The sequence below is a fragment of the Schistocerca gregaria genome, chromosome 8, assembly GCF_023897955.1.
Source record: "Schistocerca gregaria isolate iqSchGreg1 chromosome 8, iqSchGreg1.2, whole genome shotgun sequence".
NCBI lineage: Eukaryota > Metazoa > Arthropoda > Insecta > Orthoptera > Acrididae > Schistocerca > Schistocerca gregaria.
Genome location: NC_064927.1, coordinates 342,364,218 through 342,384,011, shown reverse-complemented (window position 1 = coordinate 342,384,011; position 19,794 = coordinate 342,364,218).

The following is a 19,794-nucleotide window of genomic DNA, read 5'->3' as shown; positions in this document are numbered from 1 at the left end:
GTCCGTACAGGATAACTTGGAAGCAACAACATACACAGATCAACAAATAGATCCCGTCTTCCTAGATTTTCAACATTCATTCTACATTACCATGGTCGATTAGCAGTAAGATACCACCATACAGATTATCTTCGCAATATATATGACATTCTCGATGAATATTTGGCAGACGGAACCGATGCTGTGTACTGGGCGACTGATATTATGGAATATGGCTCTGAGCACAATGCGACTTAACTTGTGAGGTCATCAGTCGCCTAGAACTTAGAACTAATTAAACCAAACATCGCACATATCCATGCCCGAGGCAGGATTCGAACCTGCGACCGTAGCGGTCGCTCGGCTCCAGACTGTAGCGCCTAGAACCGCATGGCCTCTCCGGCCTGCTATTATGGGGTATAAAAGCGAAAGTAACGTCAGAACTGCCCCAAGGAAAATCAATATGCACGAAGATGGTATTTGTTCTTCATATGTGTACAGTTAAGGCTCACAGGCCATTTGACCATCTTCTGTGCGGATGCACACACATTGCCCGAAATCTTACGGGAATCGGTAAAGCCGTGAGTAATGAGTGTAATGGGCAGGGGCACTACGAAGATAGTGCAGGGCAATAAGTTTGGAATGTGGGTCTCACGGGAGGCGTGCCAGAGATAAATCCCTGCAGTCGCACTATCCTCTGTGTACTCGGTCGCTCAGATAGATAGAGCGTCTGCCATGTAAACAGGAGATTCCGGGTTCGAGTTCCGTTCGGGGCACACATTTTCAACTATCCCCGTTGACGTATATCAACGCCTATATACAGCTAAGGGCATTCGTTTCATTGTATTGATTTCATTGTAAAATCAATATGATCTACAATGTTCTGAGCATACACAAATAATATATGCGGGAGGCTCAGAAATACTATCACACTGCCCACTGATGATGCAGTTGTGTACCGGAAAGTAATATTGGCGGGCGATCGTAAGTAGATGGACAATGTCTTGAACGTAATTTCCACTAACAAAGGGACTGCGCCTACTCCTCATCGCCGATTTCGTCCACATTAATCGTACGTGCAGGACTTGACAAAAGTTAAAGTGACAGGAGCGAGAGTTCTAGATGGCCTGGCGTTTGGAATCGAGTCCTTATGCGGAAACTTTTGAATTTTTTTTTACGCTAATCACATCTCAAATAAACCTGAATAATGTCCACCGTATAGTATTTATTACTATTTTCATAAAAGGTGAAGGATAATTAGCGACTGAAAAATAAATTTCTATGAAAAGATTGTACTTACACGCAGGGGAGCTGCAAACAACATTTCAGTGAGGGATTATAAAAAAAAGCGTACAGGACTTCATACTCCGGTACTTTGGTTTTGATCTTGGAGAAGACTGCATCGAAACACATTCCACTGTACATCACCTGGTATCCCTCTCAGTACTTGAAGAAATGATGCCTTATCAGTGTATATGAAGTCAAAAAAATTTAACGTAGTATAGCTCGAGAAGTCCAGTGAGTTACTCATCCCTTGCACAACCGTGCTATAGATAACTAGTCAGCTTTATTAATATCCTAATACCACTTTCATGACATAAATGTAGAAGAAAATCTTTTGACTCCAGTAATTCGTCCCTTAGATCAAAAATACACTCTTGTTACGTACTGTAATTTACAAATCGTTTGGCGTCGGGTAAAGCCTAATCTACATCTACATCTGCATCTACATCTACATCTAGATCCATACTCCGCAAGTCATCTGACGGTGTGTGGCGGAGGGTACTTTGAGTACCTCTATCGGTTCTCCCTTCTATTCCAGTCTCGTATTGTACGTGGAATGAAAGATTGTCGGTATGCCTCTGTGTGGGCTTTAATCTTCATGATTTCATCCTCATGGTCTCTTCGCGAGATATACGTAGGAGGGAGCAATATACTGCTTGACTCCTCAGTGAAGGTATGTTATCGAAACCTCAACAAAGGCCCGTACCGAGCTGCTAAGCGTCTCCCTTGCAGAGTCTTTCATTAGACTTTATCCATCATTTCCGTAACGCATTCGTGATTACTAAATGATCCTGTAACGAAGCGTGCTCTTCTCCGTAGGATCTTCTGTATCTCTTCTATCAACCCTATCTGGCAGGGATTCCACACGGGTGAGCAGTATTCAAGAGGTGGGCGAACAAGTGTACTGTAACCAACTTCCTTTGTTTTTGGATTGCATGTCCTTAAGATTCTTCCAATGAATCTCAGTCTGGCATCTGCTTTACTGACGATTAATTTTATGTGGTCATTTCATTTTAAATCACTCCTAATGCCTACTCCCAGATAATTTATGGAATTACCTGCTTCCAGTTGCTAACCAAAATCTCACGCCACAGTCGCACCTTCATCACACCAGTCTCTATCAGATTTACGCTCCTGTCTCTGCAAAATAACATGTCAGTAATCTGATGTGCCTCTTCACCTCACAATATAAGATAACTGCGGAATGGATCTGTGGCGACAGCCTGCAAATACGAATTTATTCTGTCCTCTGTAAGGCAGTGACTGTTTGCGTCACTTAACGCGAAAAAAAAAGAAGGTTTTGACATACATGCAAGATGAATGAGCGGGTGGATCCTTCTTACCGTCGTATCTTGGCGAACAATCTCAGCGCGAGGATTTTTGCCTTTATTCAGTTTGTGCCAAGAGCGTGAAATGCACACCAGAGTGATATATTGTCCTTTTGCGACAAATGGGAAACGAAGGCTCGAGTCGTAACTCTACAACTCGGCGTCTCTTCCGTTTTCTTCAATTTCTCTTCTTCCACTCAGTTACTTTCCCCTATCCTATATCTCACCTCTGTGTACGACCTGTGAATGAATTCATCACGTCAACAGATGAATGAATCGCGTCTTATTCCCTCCATCAATTCATTTTATGATCACAACATAAACTGCTGAAAAATCATTTGGAACTCAAATTTTTAGAACATCTCGCCTTAGAAAAATTAACTTTTCTTCAAACACTTTACTTTCGGCTTTGCGTCAATTTCGGGTCGTTTGTTTGCTTTTTCCCTCTGTGTCCTTGGTGGAAGATGCTGCAAACTGATTTTTTTTTAAAAAAAAGAATAAAAATCGGGACGAAGTTTTTTCTCTCCATTTCCAGCCATGGGGCTGAGAGCTCGCAGGTCGCAGATTTCATGTTCCGCTGAGCGGAAGGTTCCGTATCATTGCTCTCAACCCGCCACTGCTGGAAGCCAGGGGGAGAATTCCGCCGGCCGCGTGTTGTTGCCGCCGCGGTCACTGTCTGCGCGAATGGGATCTTTTCAAGAGCGAACGCTGCCCGGCGCCAGCGGCTTGTCCGCTCTCCTCAAATGGCCGAGACGCCCCCCCCCCCCCCCCCAGCCGTATCCCACAGCCGACGACTGCGGCCAGTGCCAAATGTCCGTCTACAGGGCAGCGGCGCCAGCTGACACCCGCCGCTCCAGTTGGCGCCCGTCTCACTGCGTCAGCGTTCCCTCCGGTGAGGTAACTGCACTCTCTGAAGCAGTCGGGGTTCACTGCCAAAACTGCCAAAATTTAATTGCCACGAGACCGGTTACTGCGACGAACGGTTTCTGTCACTTTAATTCACGGCGCTGACGCTGCCGGGTGGAAATAATCTCTGCACCCAGACCTGTCTCAGGGCCAGTGTCCATCTAGATTTCTCTGTAAGGAGAATAGAATGACAAGCAACAGCGTCCTGTAATTAGAGCGCAAAAATGTTGATCGTATTTAGACCCTCTTGTCATCAGTATGCTGACTGGTTTGATGCGACCCGCTACGAATTCTTCTCTTAAGGCAGCCTCCTCATCTCGTACTATAGTTCAATTCTTTTATCTTGGCGGTTCGCGCATGCCCGCCCAGACGCGGGAGATTGCTGCGTTGCCAGTTGTACGCGCCAAGAGAAGCAGCGCCATAGTATAGTTCGGAAACTTTCTTTTAGGGGGAAGCGCGCAGTTTATGAAGTAAAGCCACCACGGCCTCATTGACCCTTTCGCTGCTACAGAGACTTGCTCCCCGCATTCCGCGATGTGCGTGATTTTGTCATCATTGCACTACTCGCCTGTGCAGACACATGGTGTTTCCACTGCTTTGACACACTCTATCATTCGATTTCACAAACACTATTTGGTCCAAAATTTTGATTTTTACACATCTTTTTGACTGATACCTTCCCCCCATAAATGACTTAATTTAGTTTCGATGTTCAAAGCAGTTATTGTGCAGCATTAGATGTAGTAAACCATTGCACGAAATTTTGAAGAGTTTGCAGAGGTAAAAGTCCATAGCGTATACTTTCCGTACTGTGGATTTTAGTTGCCACTAGAAATTTCAAAAAATTACATTCAAACGAATAAAATTCAAGAAGTAAGACACTTCGATATTATTTTTAAATAAAGGAAATATCAAGCAGGGATTGAACTCAGAACCTTTCGGCTAGCAGTCATACACTTTAACAATTACGCAAACGCAGCTCATCGTCTTATGTATTTCATGGAGGGCAGAAAATACCGACAAACACTGTTGGGATAATTATGAATTACTCACGTTTCGTCGAAGTACAGTAGGAAATAAACAATTACCGCTGTCCTTTATTGCGAAAAAGCGGTTAGTGAGAATGATACAAACACCTTTCCTTACTATCACCTGAATTAGGAGGCTCATTGCTTGTTTGGTTTAATTAATTAATAGAATATGAAGCAATTGGTATAAAGAATGCTTTTTCCAAACTTTCTATAAAAGTTTACAGTGTTTTCCACGGTTCCTTTCTTCGTCGATTCTGCAGATGGATTTGAAAGAATGTGTGTCAATCTCCTTTGCATACATCTCATTTCCTTCCTCCTATGCCATTGCACAGGGTGAGTCGTGTAAGACGTAACACCCCCTTTATTCCGGGAGAGATTGCACGTATCGGCATGCGGTTTTCGACGACTCATAGCAGACTATGGAGCACACACGTTGGTACATGCACGATAGTCACAACGTTTATATTGACCGAGATAATGAGGCAAGTACATGTTTTTTAAATGGGACGCTATACTTTTTTTACCATCATTCGAACACTCTAGAAAAGACACGTATAGTGATGTAACGCATGTTGCTATTGTGATTCAAGCTTTACTTAAAAGAGGACGGATGAAGATCTATCTACATAGCGTAGGCCGTGCATGCTGCACAGAGCACGGCAACTCGGCCGGAGGGTCGCGCAAGGCGTGTTTACGGTCTGCAGCCGCATCCGACCGCCACGACCTTCAGTCGTAAAATATTTCCCAGCGTCTTTTAAGCGAAGTTTGATTCACAATAGCAACATGCGTTACATGACTATACGAGTCTTTTCCAGAGCGTTCGAATGATGGTAAAAAAAGTATAGCGTCCCATTTAAGAAACATGTACATGCTTCATTATCTCGGTCAATATAAACGTTGAGATTATTGTGAATGTACCAAAGTATGTGCCCCATAGTCGGCTACGATTCGCCAAACACCGCTTGTCGATACGTGCAGTCGCCCCCGGAATAATGAGGTGGGGGGGTGAGGGTGGGGGGGGGGGGGGTGTCACGTCGTACGCGACTCACCCTGTATGATGACAGATTATTAATCAAAGGACAGTTACGGTTCATATAATGGTTTCAGTCATGCATTATTGTTATTTATCTAATTTCTCAAACAAAAATGTTGCTTAGAGATTGCAATGGTCGTTTTGCCATAGCTGGTGGTTAATTGTACTTTCCATATCTTGTAAGATACACAACTCAATAGTAAAATCAGTTCTCTTTTAGATAAACAAGATAGTAATGACTTCCTTAATTTTTTCACGTAAGTTGTAATACTTCAAGAAACTTTTTATTAATGGTTTTGAGTCCAAAATACAAAACCTGTTTTCAAAATTCTCTTCAGCACTGGTGACCGATTTCTCTTGTTAATACTATTCATGTTCAGAACAGACTGTAATGATTCATGTCCCAGTTGTGAATAGTTTCTCTGTACTTAGTGAATAATGCAAACTTATATAAAAACTATTACAGTTAAGAAGTTTTCAGCGTCGCTATTGGCTTTACGGCTTTTCGGTAGTTTCTCCCTACTTCAACAATTAACAGCACTTTTACTAGTAGAAATATATTATTATTGCGACTGTCGTAAACTAGAGCACCTCTCAGCTTCGTTTCTGTAAATTCCAAGGCATTTCCTTAAAAATCTAAGGTGACGTCTAGTGTCAGTGAAAAGTGTTTATTTGTTGTAACGACCAAAACACACTCCTGGAAATGGAAAAAAGAACACATTGACACCGGTGTGTCAGACCCACCATACTTGCTCCGGAAACTGCGAGAGGGCTATACAAGCAATAATCACACGCACGGCACAGCGGACACACCAGGAACCGCGGTGTTAGCCGTCGAATGGCGCTAGCTGCGCAGCATTTGTGCACCGCCGCCGTCAGTGTCAGCCAGTTTGCCGTGGCATACGGAGCTATATCGCAGTCTTTAACTCTGGTAGCATGCCGCGACAGCGTGGACGTGAACCGTATGTACAGTTGACGGACTTTGAGCGAGGGCGTATAGTGGGAATGCGAGAGGTCGGGTGGACGTACCGCCGAATTGCTCAACACGTGGGGCGTGAGGTCTCCACAGTACATCGATGTTGTCGCCAGTGGTCGGCGGAAGGTGCACGTGCCCGTCGACCTGAGACCGGACCGCAGAGACGCACGGATGCACGCCAAGACCGTAGGATCCTACGCAGTGCCGTAGGGGACCGCACTGCCACTTCCCAGCAAATTAGGGACACTGTTGCTCCTGGGGTATCGGCGAGGACCATTCGCAACCGTCTCCATGAAGCTGGGCTACGGTCCCGCACACCGCTAGGCCGTCTTCCGCTCACGCCCCAACATCGTGCAGCCCGCCTCCAGTGGTGTCGCGACAGGCGTGAATGGAGGGACGAATGGAGACGTGTCGTCTTCGGCGATGAGAGTCGCTTCTGCCTTGGTGCCAATGATGGTCGTATGCGTGTTTGGCGCCGTGCAGGTGAGCGCCACAATCAGGACTGAATACGACCGAGGCACACAGGGCCAACACACGGCATCATGGTGTGGGGAGCGATCTCCTACACTGGCCGTACACCTCTGGTGATCGTCGAGGGGACACTGAATAGTGCACGGTACATCCAAACCGTCATCAAACCCATCGTTCTACCATTCCTAGACCGGCAAGGGAACTTGCTGTTCCAACAGTACAATGCACGTCCGCATGTATCCCGTGCCACCCAACGTTCTCTAGAAGGTGTAAGGCAACTACCCTATCCAGCAAGATCTCCGGATCTGTCCCCCATTGAGCATGTTTGGGACTGGTTGAAGCGTCGTCTCACGCGGTCTGCACGTCCAGCACGAACGCTGGTCCAACTGAGGCGCCAGGTGGAAATGGCATGGCAAGCCGTTCCACAGGACTACATCCAGCATCTCTACGATCGTCTCCATGGGAGAATAGCAGCCTACATTGCTGCGAAAGGTGGATATACACTGTACTAGTGCTGACATTGTGCATGCTCTGTTGCCTGTGTCTATGTGCCTGTGGTTCTGTCATTGTGATCATGTGATGTATCTGACCCCAGGAATGTGTCAATCAAGTTTCCCCTTCCTGGGACAATGAATTCACGGTGTTCTTATTTCAATTTCCAGGAGTGTATTATTCATCAGACGCTTTGGATAGTAGCTACAGTCTTTGCAAAAAGTTTCTGTATGTGTTACAACAATACAACTTATCGATTGCGGTGAATGTCGAGATGGCTTACAAGGAAAATATACGGCCATTTCCTTACCAATCATTCCTCTCATAACGGACTGGAAGATATACCCTCATCCTTATTCTCTGCTTCTGACAGGGTCGATCGTAAGAACTCATATGCAGCTAGAATGTGCATAGTCTACAACTGCAAGGCCATACCAGATTCGTTACTCATTTCCCGTAATTTATACTGAATAAAGCATGATTATGCTTCGAAGACCTATTGGTTCACTCCGTTCGTACATTTTTTACTCTTTCCAATTATATTTGTCAGAGCCTTAATAATAACAATGAATTTCTACGTGTGAAAGTGTCTTCTTTCCTGCCACCACAACGCATTGAAATTCCTATGTTTACCGTTACTTTAGAATTACTAATGGACAAGTTTTAAATCCCTCCACTGTAGCATGCTGTGCCCAAAACATTTGTATATGCTCGCAACTGTGCCTTGGTTAGGCTCTTGTCCTCTTCCGCGCTTTTATAGACATAACTTAAATTGAGACTTCATTCGTTTTATGCAAAACACTCTATTCGCCACTCATGGTGGATGCTCTGTGGTACCCTTAGTCAAAACATTGACTCACAACTAGTCCCTTTCGTTCTATATATCCTGTTAAAAGATGTTCGTATCCTAGATTTATCGTAGATTTGGGTAAAGGAGGTGAGTCATTCCGATATCTTTACGTCACAGTGATTTCCAAAACAGTAATTTATTATTTTTAACTTAACTGAACACTTGGATTCGCTTATCAGTTCTACAAAATTTCCCCTTTTCCTACCAATTTTTAATTTTTCGTTCCTTTTTCCTATTTGTTTAAATTTCAGAGACGCTTTGTCATCGATGTCATTGTCTCGGCCATCCCAGTCTCGTAACGCTACTGCTATTATCGCTGGATAGTTTCCTTAATTATGAGGTGATTCTATTCCGCGTATCCTCTTGGAGCAAAAACAACGCACCGCGACGTGACGCAGTTCTCAACAATACGAGGCCCTTTACAGCGGCCCCTGACGTTGCTTAGCATCTGTCTGAGATGGAGCGACTGGCGAGCAACACGAATGTGTCCATCCATAGTCTGAAGAATTTCAAGAAAGCCGTGAGGTACATGGAGGGAACGAAGAAGGAATAACAGTCAGAAGGTAAGCGATCAATTCACATGTAAATTCTGAAAATCCGTGGCAGTCAAAACATAGGCGTCGAATCCATTGTAACTTTTTGCGGGCGCGTGACATAACTTCTCACAGGCGTGCACACTTAAGGCAAATCGAGATTTTCCGTCTTCGACATTTCAGTTGTATTTAAGGTGATTTGATTCTGCAAACTAATCAATCAGATTGTTTATCAAGGTTCGTTTCAGGTAGTTTGTGTTGGAGGAGTATGACTTTTGTAATTACAGGAAAATCGGAACTACAAGAAAATACGAAGTTCCATGTCAAGTGAACTCTGCTTATTCGACATGTGTACTGCGTCACTGTGATGTGCTGGAATGCACGTTTTTTCATTTTTATAAAAATTTCTATCGATTATAGATGAATTTAAAATGTTAAGCTGCGTTTTTGACAAAAAAACTAAATAGCCGTTTAAATCATAGGTTCCTTAATTACGGAATGAAATGGAGTTTGGAAGTATTATTTCTGCTTACGCATAATTAAATAAGGTGGATAAACTTACACCGTCTCAGTGCTGCAGATTACTGCCAGACTGTGGTACAATCGTTTCTCTTCCCTCGCTACCTTCCTCGGTTCAGTACCGACATTAATCAAGCAAGGGGACAGCCCGAAATAATAATTATTTAACAAATAAGATTCATATTAGCACGATGTATAACGCAAGGGAGGGCTCCGGTAACCGAGGAAGTTAGCCATCTAAACCACTCGCTCTAACAGGATCTATATCTTTTACCTGTTTAAATTTTTGTATTACCTAGTTTGTTAAGCTCATTATAACGCAGGGATAATTATAGTGGTGAGGGACTGTGATCAAAATCATCACACGTGATGCTGAAGGTCTGCCTTTTCTTGCTAAATTATTTATTACAGTTTTCGTGCACATGAAACTACGAAAACGTTTGAATGAACAATATCCTTGCCATGATGACGGGTACTTCTTACCCCACTGGTCTCTTGAGATGCGACTAGCACGTGGATATTGATGGGATCTAGGTTTATATGTTAGGAGACAATCAAATCTCTATAAAAAATGGATTTCGATATGTATTTCAAGCACAAATATGTAGTCTCCTTTTAACCTACAAGACTGGCTGTGCAATGCTTTTGAGAATTGGGGCGAGAAATCAAAATTCTTTTCGTGCAAAACTAAGTAATATGGACGCGAAAAGGGACAGTCAGACATGAACATTAACAGTAACACTGACACATCATACAGTGATAAAACCTACTTATTGTTTCACACGTGTACCCGTTAATTATGTAAGTAGGCTGTTTAGGATTTTATATTGGTAACGTCACGAAGCGCTTTGTATGAAAATCACTGGCTGTGCTGTGTGCAATCTGTGGCTGGTTTGCATTGTTCTCTGCCATTGTAGTGTTGGGCAGCTGGATGTTAACAGCACGTACCGTTGCGCAGTTGGAGGTGAGCTGCCAGCAGTGGTGGATGTGGGGAGAGAGATGGCGGAGTTTGCAAATTTGTAAGACTGGATGTCATGACTTGCTATATACATTATGACTTTTGAACACTATTAAGGTAATTACATTGTTTGTTCTCTATTAAAATCTTTCATTTGCTAACTATGCCTATCAGTAGTTAATGCCTTCCGTAGTCTGAATGTGGCAGTAGTCGTGCTAGCTGTATTGCAGTATCTTGAGTAACGAAGATTTTTGTGAGGTAAGTGATTTGTGAAAGGTATAGGTTAATGTTTTCAGGGCCATCCTTTTGTAGGGATTATTGAAAGTCAGATTGCGTTGCGCTAAAAAAAATATTGTGTGTCAGTTTAAGCACAGTCTTGTATAATTGTTCAAAGGGAACGTTTAATATGTTGACCCTTAGCCAAGGATACCTCACTGGAATCTTCTGATTTTTTTCCTTGTAGTTTCTGTAATTAGTGGAGATTTTGTTTATTGCTAGCGCGTAATTAAAGAGAGAATATCCTTTGTAGTTGTAGTTTTTCATTCTTGTACAGTAAAACAGTTGTGGCATGCATGTAGATTTGCACCAAATATTTCGCAGCTGCGCTTGCAGTTAACTAGATATTATTTTCAGTGCTATGTTAATGTGTTCTCTTATTTTTGCTCTTCAAATTATGTTTTTCTGTGTTGTGGTGTGAAATATTGTGACAATAATTTCGAGTGAAAAACGTAATACTAGGCTCCAAAGTAAACTGAGAAATGAAAGCGAAGACGAAAGCAGTGTGTTAGTGCCACCATGTAATGAATTAACTAATGTTCAAAGTAGTAATTTGGTAATTGTGCATAGGGAAATGGAGCGGGCTGCAAATAAAGGTGTAGGCAGTGAAACAATTAGTGAACAGGGAAGCATTATCGATCGATCGGTCGGCAACAGCTCGCCTCAGGAATCCGAAATGACAGGACACAATCTTGCAAATACTGTTCATTCAGGTTTTGCGTCCTCACCGTTTTCTCAAATAAGTCAAGACACATTTTCTGCTTGTCAAAATGTGAATGTTGCCGGTTCAAATGCACTGCCGAAAAGCATAGAGGAACAGATTCCAGACACTAATACATTATTATTGCAATTTATGCAACAAATGAAACAAAATCAGAGAAACACTGCAAAAGTTAGACACAATGGAACAAAATCAGAGACAAACACAGCAAAAGCTTCAAACGTTAGACACAATGGGACAAAATCTTCGGAAGTCAGACACCACACTTGAACAAACACTTGAAGATTTAACTACTGAGTTACATAACATTTAATCGAAATGTCAAAAAATCTGTAATGACGTAAAAACACAAATTTGTGAGCATTTTCAACCTATTTTTTCGCGGCATGAAAATGCATTACAGAATCACGAAGCAGCCATAAAAGAACTGCAAACTATTGTTCATGAAAATCACGACACCTTGCAAGCTAAAATTGACTCAGTTGCATCCACCGATTCGGTTACGCAACTTGCAAGAACTCAGGAAAACTTAAAGGACACAGTAGATTCGATTTCAACACAAATGGACACTCTCAAACTTCGTTCAGAAAAACACAGTGAGGAAATGTGTTCACTATCGGAGAAAGTAGCCGAACTTTCGGATCAGTTCACTAACTTATCTACAAAGGTAGATGATGATCTGAATGACACAAGACCCGCAGCCTTCACTGACACAGAAGAGTATGAACAAATTACAAAATTCAAATAAAATCAAAATCAAATCAATACACAGTACAAAAGAGAAATCCGGGAAGTACAAGATCAGTTGACGCAGGTAATACAAAAATTACATATTTCAGAGGACACTCGCGCTCCAACACAGGAAGAGGGACTTAGAAATACGGAAAAGCGACAAAATAATAACACAGGGCACTTCGAAAATTATGAAAGAAATTGGCAAGGTGCACCGAATTTTGAGATGGAACCGCCGACACGACGTAACAATGACCGATACGCGACTCGCCGACACGATGATTTTGACTATAAGCTGTTCATTACTACACGTAAATTCAAAACATTTAAGAATTCTGACAACTACATTCAGCCACAAGCATGGCTTCATCAATTCTCTCATTGTTTTCCTCCCAACTTGTCATTAGAGCACAGATTAGAATTTATGTGTGACTCTTTAGAGAATGAACCAGCTGTAAGAATGCGATCGGTCATTCACGATTGCCACAGCGAAGGAGAATTTTATCATGCCTTCCTCTCAGCATATGGGTCTCAAGCTACACAAGACCGAGTAAAACATTGCATCATGATGATGAAACATTTCGAACAATCTGAATTCTCCAGTCTTGTGAAATATTTTGAAGACATGTTGCACAAGAATCAGTACCTGTCAAACCCATACAGCCCCTCAGAACTCGTCCGCATTTGCTTAATCATATTACCTGAACATTTACGACATATTATTTTGGCAGAATAATAGTTACAGAGAAAGATCGCAATTGCCGTAGTAATGAATATAACAGAGACAATCTTAGAAACAGACAGTATCGCAACCAGAACTACTACTATCACGGGAGACAGAATAACTTCAGACGCAACGGTCCACCGTGCAGTGATAGTTCAGGGAGGAATTCTCCACCACTTAACCGACAAGAAAGAAACTACAGGAACTACCGAAATGACGACAGACGATATAATCGTAACGACAGACTTGAATTGCATCCGAACTGGCGAAATTCAAACAGAGCACGGCACTCTCGTCAAGGTGAATTTCTGGAAGTTAGGGCTCCTAATCCCAATAACGACGCGCGGCAAGAAAGAGACAGACAATGATTCGCACCGCAGGCAGCTGTGTGCGCCGGCTGGCTCACAGAGAAATAACATAGATGCTAACCTTGAGAAAAATTCCAGTCTTCTTTACCGACGTATACCGCATTGCGTTCAAGTTGAAACTCTGAGTACTATGAAGAGTAAAGGATTGCACCACATTTCACATGTAAAACCGTTTATTGAGAGATAATCTGTTTTTTAACTTAGTCTTTGCTATAAAACTTTTCACTTCACATTTCCAGTATGCTTTGTCAGACTTAAGAAATTGTTAACATGCAACAATGTCTGAAGTTAAATATCCAGTCTAGAACCTAGGGAACATGTTTAAACAGAAATTACCAATGCACTGTTATAGTGAACAGACGACACAGTGTTGTATTTGTACATCCTTGCTTGTTAGTTGCACGATTACGTAACGACTATCAGGCTTACATACTTAGAACATATACTGGTACTGCTAACGAGATTTTAATGCAACATTTTGGTTTACTTGAGAACACATTCTGGATTTAAAGTACTTTAAGTGAGATTAAAGGTGACTTGGTTTCTTTGACAGCTACACGATTCTATCACGACGCTACTACTGAGTGACTATTTAAAATGTTGCTTTTGCGGTGTATCTGTTTTATATCTACACAGTTTTTCTCAATTCTTCTGGAAAGTAGAACATGTTTTAGTAGTAACTTTTGTGGTATAGCTACAAGGAGACACCCTTTTCCGTAGCACAACAATACGTTACAGCACAGTACTTTCTTCATCACGGCAATAAGCGTATCCTCAGGGGGGTACACGCTTACTTTGTGAACCATGTGTGTGACAAGCACAAGGAGCCCTAGCTAATATGGTATTTGCTTATACAATTTTACACATTGGTACCATATTTCTCTAACACAGAATTACACGGCTATGTGATCATTTAACTGAGAGAGACAAATATTTATTTTACTACATCAGTGACAGATGTTTACGTAATTACACAGTTGGAAACTTCAGACTTATGAAGTTGTATTTTGTCTGTACTTTTTGAAATATTCATATTTTTTCGGAACAATTGTGATACTATGAGAGTTTTGAATGATGTATTTGGTATGGGAACATGATTTTTAAAGTACGTTTGAGGTAGGTGACACTTTTGATATGAGCAGAGAATTTTCTATAGTTTTTGAAATTATTGAAGAGAGCTACGACATTTTTGAGATTTTACCGAGGTGTTATATTATTACGACGACGATGTCTATTATGCTGCTGAGGTATGTTTATGATCAATAAGCTAATGCTATATGAGTTATTTGATTATGCTACGTATCTGTTATGATGAAATATTGAAGAAGTGTCGACGAATAAGGTAAGGTATAATGAGTAGTGGTTAGGGACTCTGGTTTGTGAAAAAGGTGGTTGGAAACCAAGAATCGTACTTTAAGAGTTATGAAATGTATGTAAATGCGTGAATGTTATACAATGCCGACGAAAATTTTTTGGACACTGTTATATTAATAGGATTTTGTTTCTACACATCTGTAACGCAAATTCTTGACCTGTGAAACTTTTTATATGAGACTGTCACTGTAGCGGAAACTGCTGTCGTAAATTTTTCAGTAAGAAAGGTAAGTGACCACCTGCACGCAATGCGTCATGGGCACCCATCTGCGCGACAGGCGCCTGGAAAAAAGGATTAGAGTGTGCCTTTCAGAGGCACAGGTGGAGAAAAATAGAGGCCATTATCCTCGCTATTGACATTTCTTTGACGAAAGCATCGCAAATACGACACGCCCAAACTTGAAAACATGATTACACTGTAGAGTTCTTAATTTATGATATTTACTGAAATGAAACGATGAGAAACATTTCACGGCTATTGTCTTGCTAGTTGATAGAAATGCCATAAGGCTTGCTTTATGTATTTATTTACTCATTTTGTTTAATATATCGTTTCTCGCTCCACTGCAGCATTGGTTAAAATAAAATTAAATACATATACTAATATAACTATTTTCTGTCTACAGACCCAGTAAAGAATAATTGTATGATGTACTTTCACAAAAAAGGAGGAACACAAATAGACATTTCCTCTCACAGGAATTGTATAATTAATTTTTTTAACGACTTTGTAACTTTTTTTGTGTGATGCATCACTCTAGTGTTAAGATGTGATATAAGTATTAAACATGGCCATTTTTACTGTAATATTTTTTCTGCTTGAGCTTTGTCATGTTTAGATATAAGTTATTGCTTTTGCTGCTGCTTGCTTTGACAATTTCCATTTTTGTCATTGCTGTTTGTGTTAATTGTTTTGTGCTGCTGCATTGCCTCATCCCTTAGTTTAGCATCTGAGCTCAGTAGATTTAAGTTAGGTTAAGATGGGGTAGGCCATATAAGAGAACAAGTTACGACGAATTGGAAGAAATGTATTGAAAAGCTATAAGAAAATGGTTTGGCCAAAAAAGTAGTGTACGGTGGAGAAAAAATATTTTTGAAAGAGAATATGAACAAAAATTTGGGTTTAGGGACAACAGGTTTACGTAAGATTTTCTTGGAAATAAATGATGACGTAAGATAATGGAAAATAAATAATGAGGTAAGAAATATGTGAACACATAAATACAGAAAGCATGATTGAATAGGATTTTTTTGGCGGAAACAAATGTTGAGATAAGACGAAAGATCTATGGAATGACGTTTTGGGTTGGAGTGCAGTATCAAATGTTACACTGAAAACAAACCCTATCCTTTCCTCCTATGTTATTCCGCTATGTGTTTCTGTATCCTTGTGTATTTTTCTTTTTCCTGTCTTTATGTGTTTAGCTAATAAGATCTATGTTGTAAAATTTGTCAAATACTATGTTATTTACTTTGTAAAGATGTTATTTATTCTGTTTTGTTTTAATGCTCATGTGTGAAGTTGATGTTTCAAAAGTTATTCTGATCGTTTACGTATTTACTTACGTCATAATTCCTGTAACACTAATGTATATGTTAATTTCTATTGTTTTGTAAAGCCTGTATTACTACAAATGTTATCTGTATTGTTATGTTCTTTAATGATGTATTTTGTACCTTTGTTATTGTATTCTTATGTTATAAAATTGTAATTGACACCAGTTCATCAAATTAAGTAACTTGTAAGTTACATTTCACTGCACACATTTCTGTTGGTCATAGTATATGGACAATATGTGAGAAGTAGGGACTGACAGTGTTTGCACATGTGTTAATAATTAAGCAAGGGACTGGATAACAGCATTGCTGGTTCTAAGGACATATCAAAAAAAATTTTGTGAGTGCACAAGTGGTGGTTCATGGACTTGCTATATTCTCTGCAAGACTCTTCGATGGTGATTGTGCACCTGCACAGTCGCAACAGATGGCTGCTGTTCGTCCGTACAAGGACTACTGTGGGTCTGCATCTTTGATGGCCCACCAATACCATTATTCCTACAAGGACTGCAGTGCATCTGCACCTTTGATGACCCACCAATACCATTATTTCTACAAGGACTGCAGTGGGTCTGCACCTCTGGTGGCCCTCCAAAACCATTATTTCTACCAGGCCTACAGTGGGTCTGCTCTGTGGTGACCTACCTACCAATAGTCTTCAATTTCGATTGACTGTGCTGTGGGTTTGCTCTTTTATGGCCCATTGCCTGTCTGCAAGTCAAGAGTCAGCACTGTCTTTCCATTGGAAGGACAACACTATCTCTTCAAGACTGCTTAGAAATCCACTACTTCCGAGTGCATTTTCTTTTATTGCTCAGTCTTTGAGAAAAACACTGCTATTTTACTGTGATGAATGATCAGGACTGTCTTTATGGACTGTGAGAAAATTTTAGCTTTTTACAAACATTGTATCAATAAGTGTGTGCATTTGATTTCTTTGTTGTTGTAATTGTGGAAAAATTTTAACAAATATGTATTGGCAATTGCCCAAAACAATTTTTAAAATTATTTGTAGTGAGCATGGGAGCTATGTAAGTAGGCTGTTAAGGTTTTTATATTGGTAACGCCACGTAGCGCTCTGTATGAAAATCACTGGCTGTGCTGTGTGCAGTCTGTGGCTGGTTTGCGTTGTTGTCTGCCATTGTAGTGTTGGGCAGCGGCAGCTGGATGCTAACAGCACGTACCGTTGCGCAGTTGGAGGTGAGCTGCCAGCAGTGGTGGATGTGGGGAGAGAGATGGCGGAGTTTGCAAATTTGTAAGACTGGATGTCATGAATTGCTATATAAATTATGACTTTTGAACACTATTAAGGTAAATACATTGTTTGTTCTCTATTAAAATCTTTCATTAGCTAACTATGCCTATCAGTAGTTAGTGCCTTCTGTAGTTTGAATTTTTTATTTAGCTGGCAGTAGTAGCGCTCGCTGTATTGCAGTATCTTGAGTAACGAAGATTTTTGTGAGGTAAGTGATTTGTGAAAGGTGTAGGTTAATGTTTTCAGGGCCATCCTTTTGTAGGGATTATTGAAAGTCAGATTGCGTTGCGCTAAAAAAAATATATTGTGTGTCAGTTTAAGCACAGTCTTGTATACTTTTTCCAAGGGGAAGTTTCATAAATACTAGTGTGAATTTCAACAAGGGCGTGTAACATCTTGGCAGTTTTATGCGGTCATCGCCAGTTTTATAGATCGATGTCATTCTCTTGAACGTTAATCACCGTTATAATGATACACTCTTGGATTATAGCAAAAAGGCCACTCGCAAAAGCCGCAACTGGAATTCCTGAAGAGAAGCCGCAACTGAAATTCCTGAAGAGCGATCCGCATGTTCCATGCTTTACTCGCCCCCAATGATCGTTTTTAGGCTATATTAAACACAAACGTTTGCACGATTTACCTTTACTGACAAACATTTTGATGCTGGCGGTCAATTTTCTCTCTGGCGCGGCCGATGAGGAGATATTGAGGATAATGGCCGACCGCAGAAAAATCCATTAAATAGCAGATTATTTCACTCGCTGGTATTTCTTAAATATTTCACACAGATCACACGTTTCTCCTAAACAGCTGCACGACTTCTGTGAATCATGTAAGTTACTCAAGCTACTATCACGTCGCCACTTCAGGCAACGGCGAGGTTCAATTTATTAACAATCATCTCAAAATTTTCCCCGAGTGCATGCAGCTTTACTGTATGGTTAAATGATGATGGCGTCCTCTTGGGTAAAACATTCCGGAGGTAAATTAGTCCCCCATTCGGATCTCCTGGTGGGGACTACTGAAGAGAACGACATTATCAGGAGAAAGAAACCTGGTCTAAGACGAATCGGAGCGTGTTATGTCAGATCCCTTAATCGGGCAGGTAGGTTAGAAAATTTAAAAAGGGAAATGGATAGTTTAAAATTAGATTTAGAGGGAATTAGCGAAGATCGGTGGCAGCAGGAACAAGACTTTTAGTCAGGTGAATACAGGGTTACAAATACAAAATCAAATATTTGTAATGGACGAGTAGGTTTAATAATGAATAAAAAATAGGAGTGCGGGTAAGTTACTACAAACAGCATAGTGAACGCATTATTGTGGCCAAGATAGACACGAAACCCACGCCTACTACAGTAGTAAAAGTTTATATGCTGACTACCTCTGCAGATGACGAAGAGACTGATGAAATGTATGATGCGATAAAAGAAATTACTCAGGTAGTGAATGGAGAGGAAAATTTAATAGCCATGTGTTGACTGGAATTCGATAGTAGGAAAAGGGAGAGAAGGAAACGTCGTAGGTGAATATGGATTGGGGGTAAGAAATGAAAGGGGAAGCCGCCTGGTAGAATTTTCCACACAACGTAACTTAATCAAAGCTAACACTTGGTTCAAGAATCATGCAATAAGGTTGTATACATGGAAGATGCCTGGAGATACTAGAAGGTATCAGATAGATTATATAATGGTAATACAGAGATTTAGGTACCAGGTTTTAAATTGTAAGACATTTCCAGGGGCAGTTGTAGACTCTGACCACAATCGATTGGTTATGAACTGTAGATTAAAACTGAAGAAACTGCTAAAAGGTGGGAATATAAGGAGGTGGGACCTGGTTAAACTGACTAAACCAGAGGTTGTACAGAGTTTCAGGGAGAGCATAAGAGAATAATTGACAAGAATGGAGGAAAGAAATACAGTAGAAGAGGAATGGGTAGCTCTGAGGGATGAAGTAGTGAAGGTAGCAGAGGATCAAGTAGATAAAAAGACGAGGGCCAGTAGAAATCCTTGGGTAAAAGAAGAAATATTGAATTTAATTGACGAAAGGAGAAAATATAAAAATGTAGTAAATGAAGCAGGCGAAAAATAATACAAACGTCTCAAAAATGAGATCGACAGGAGGTGCAAAATGGCTAAGCAGGGATCGCTAGAGAACAAATATAAGGGTGTAGAAGGTTATCCCACTAAGGGTAAGATAGATACTGCCTACAGGATAATTAAAGAGATCTCTGGAGAAAAGAGAACCACTTGTATGAATATCAAGAGCTCAGATGGAAATCGATCTCTAAGCAAAGAAGGGAAAGCAGAGGGTGGAAGGAGTATATAGAGGGTCTATACAAGGGCGATGTACTTGAGGACAATATTAAGGAGATGGAAGAGGATGTAGACGAAGATGAAATGAGAGATACGATACTGCGTGAAG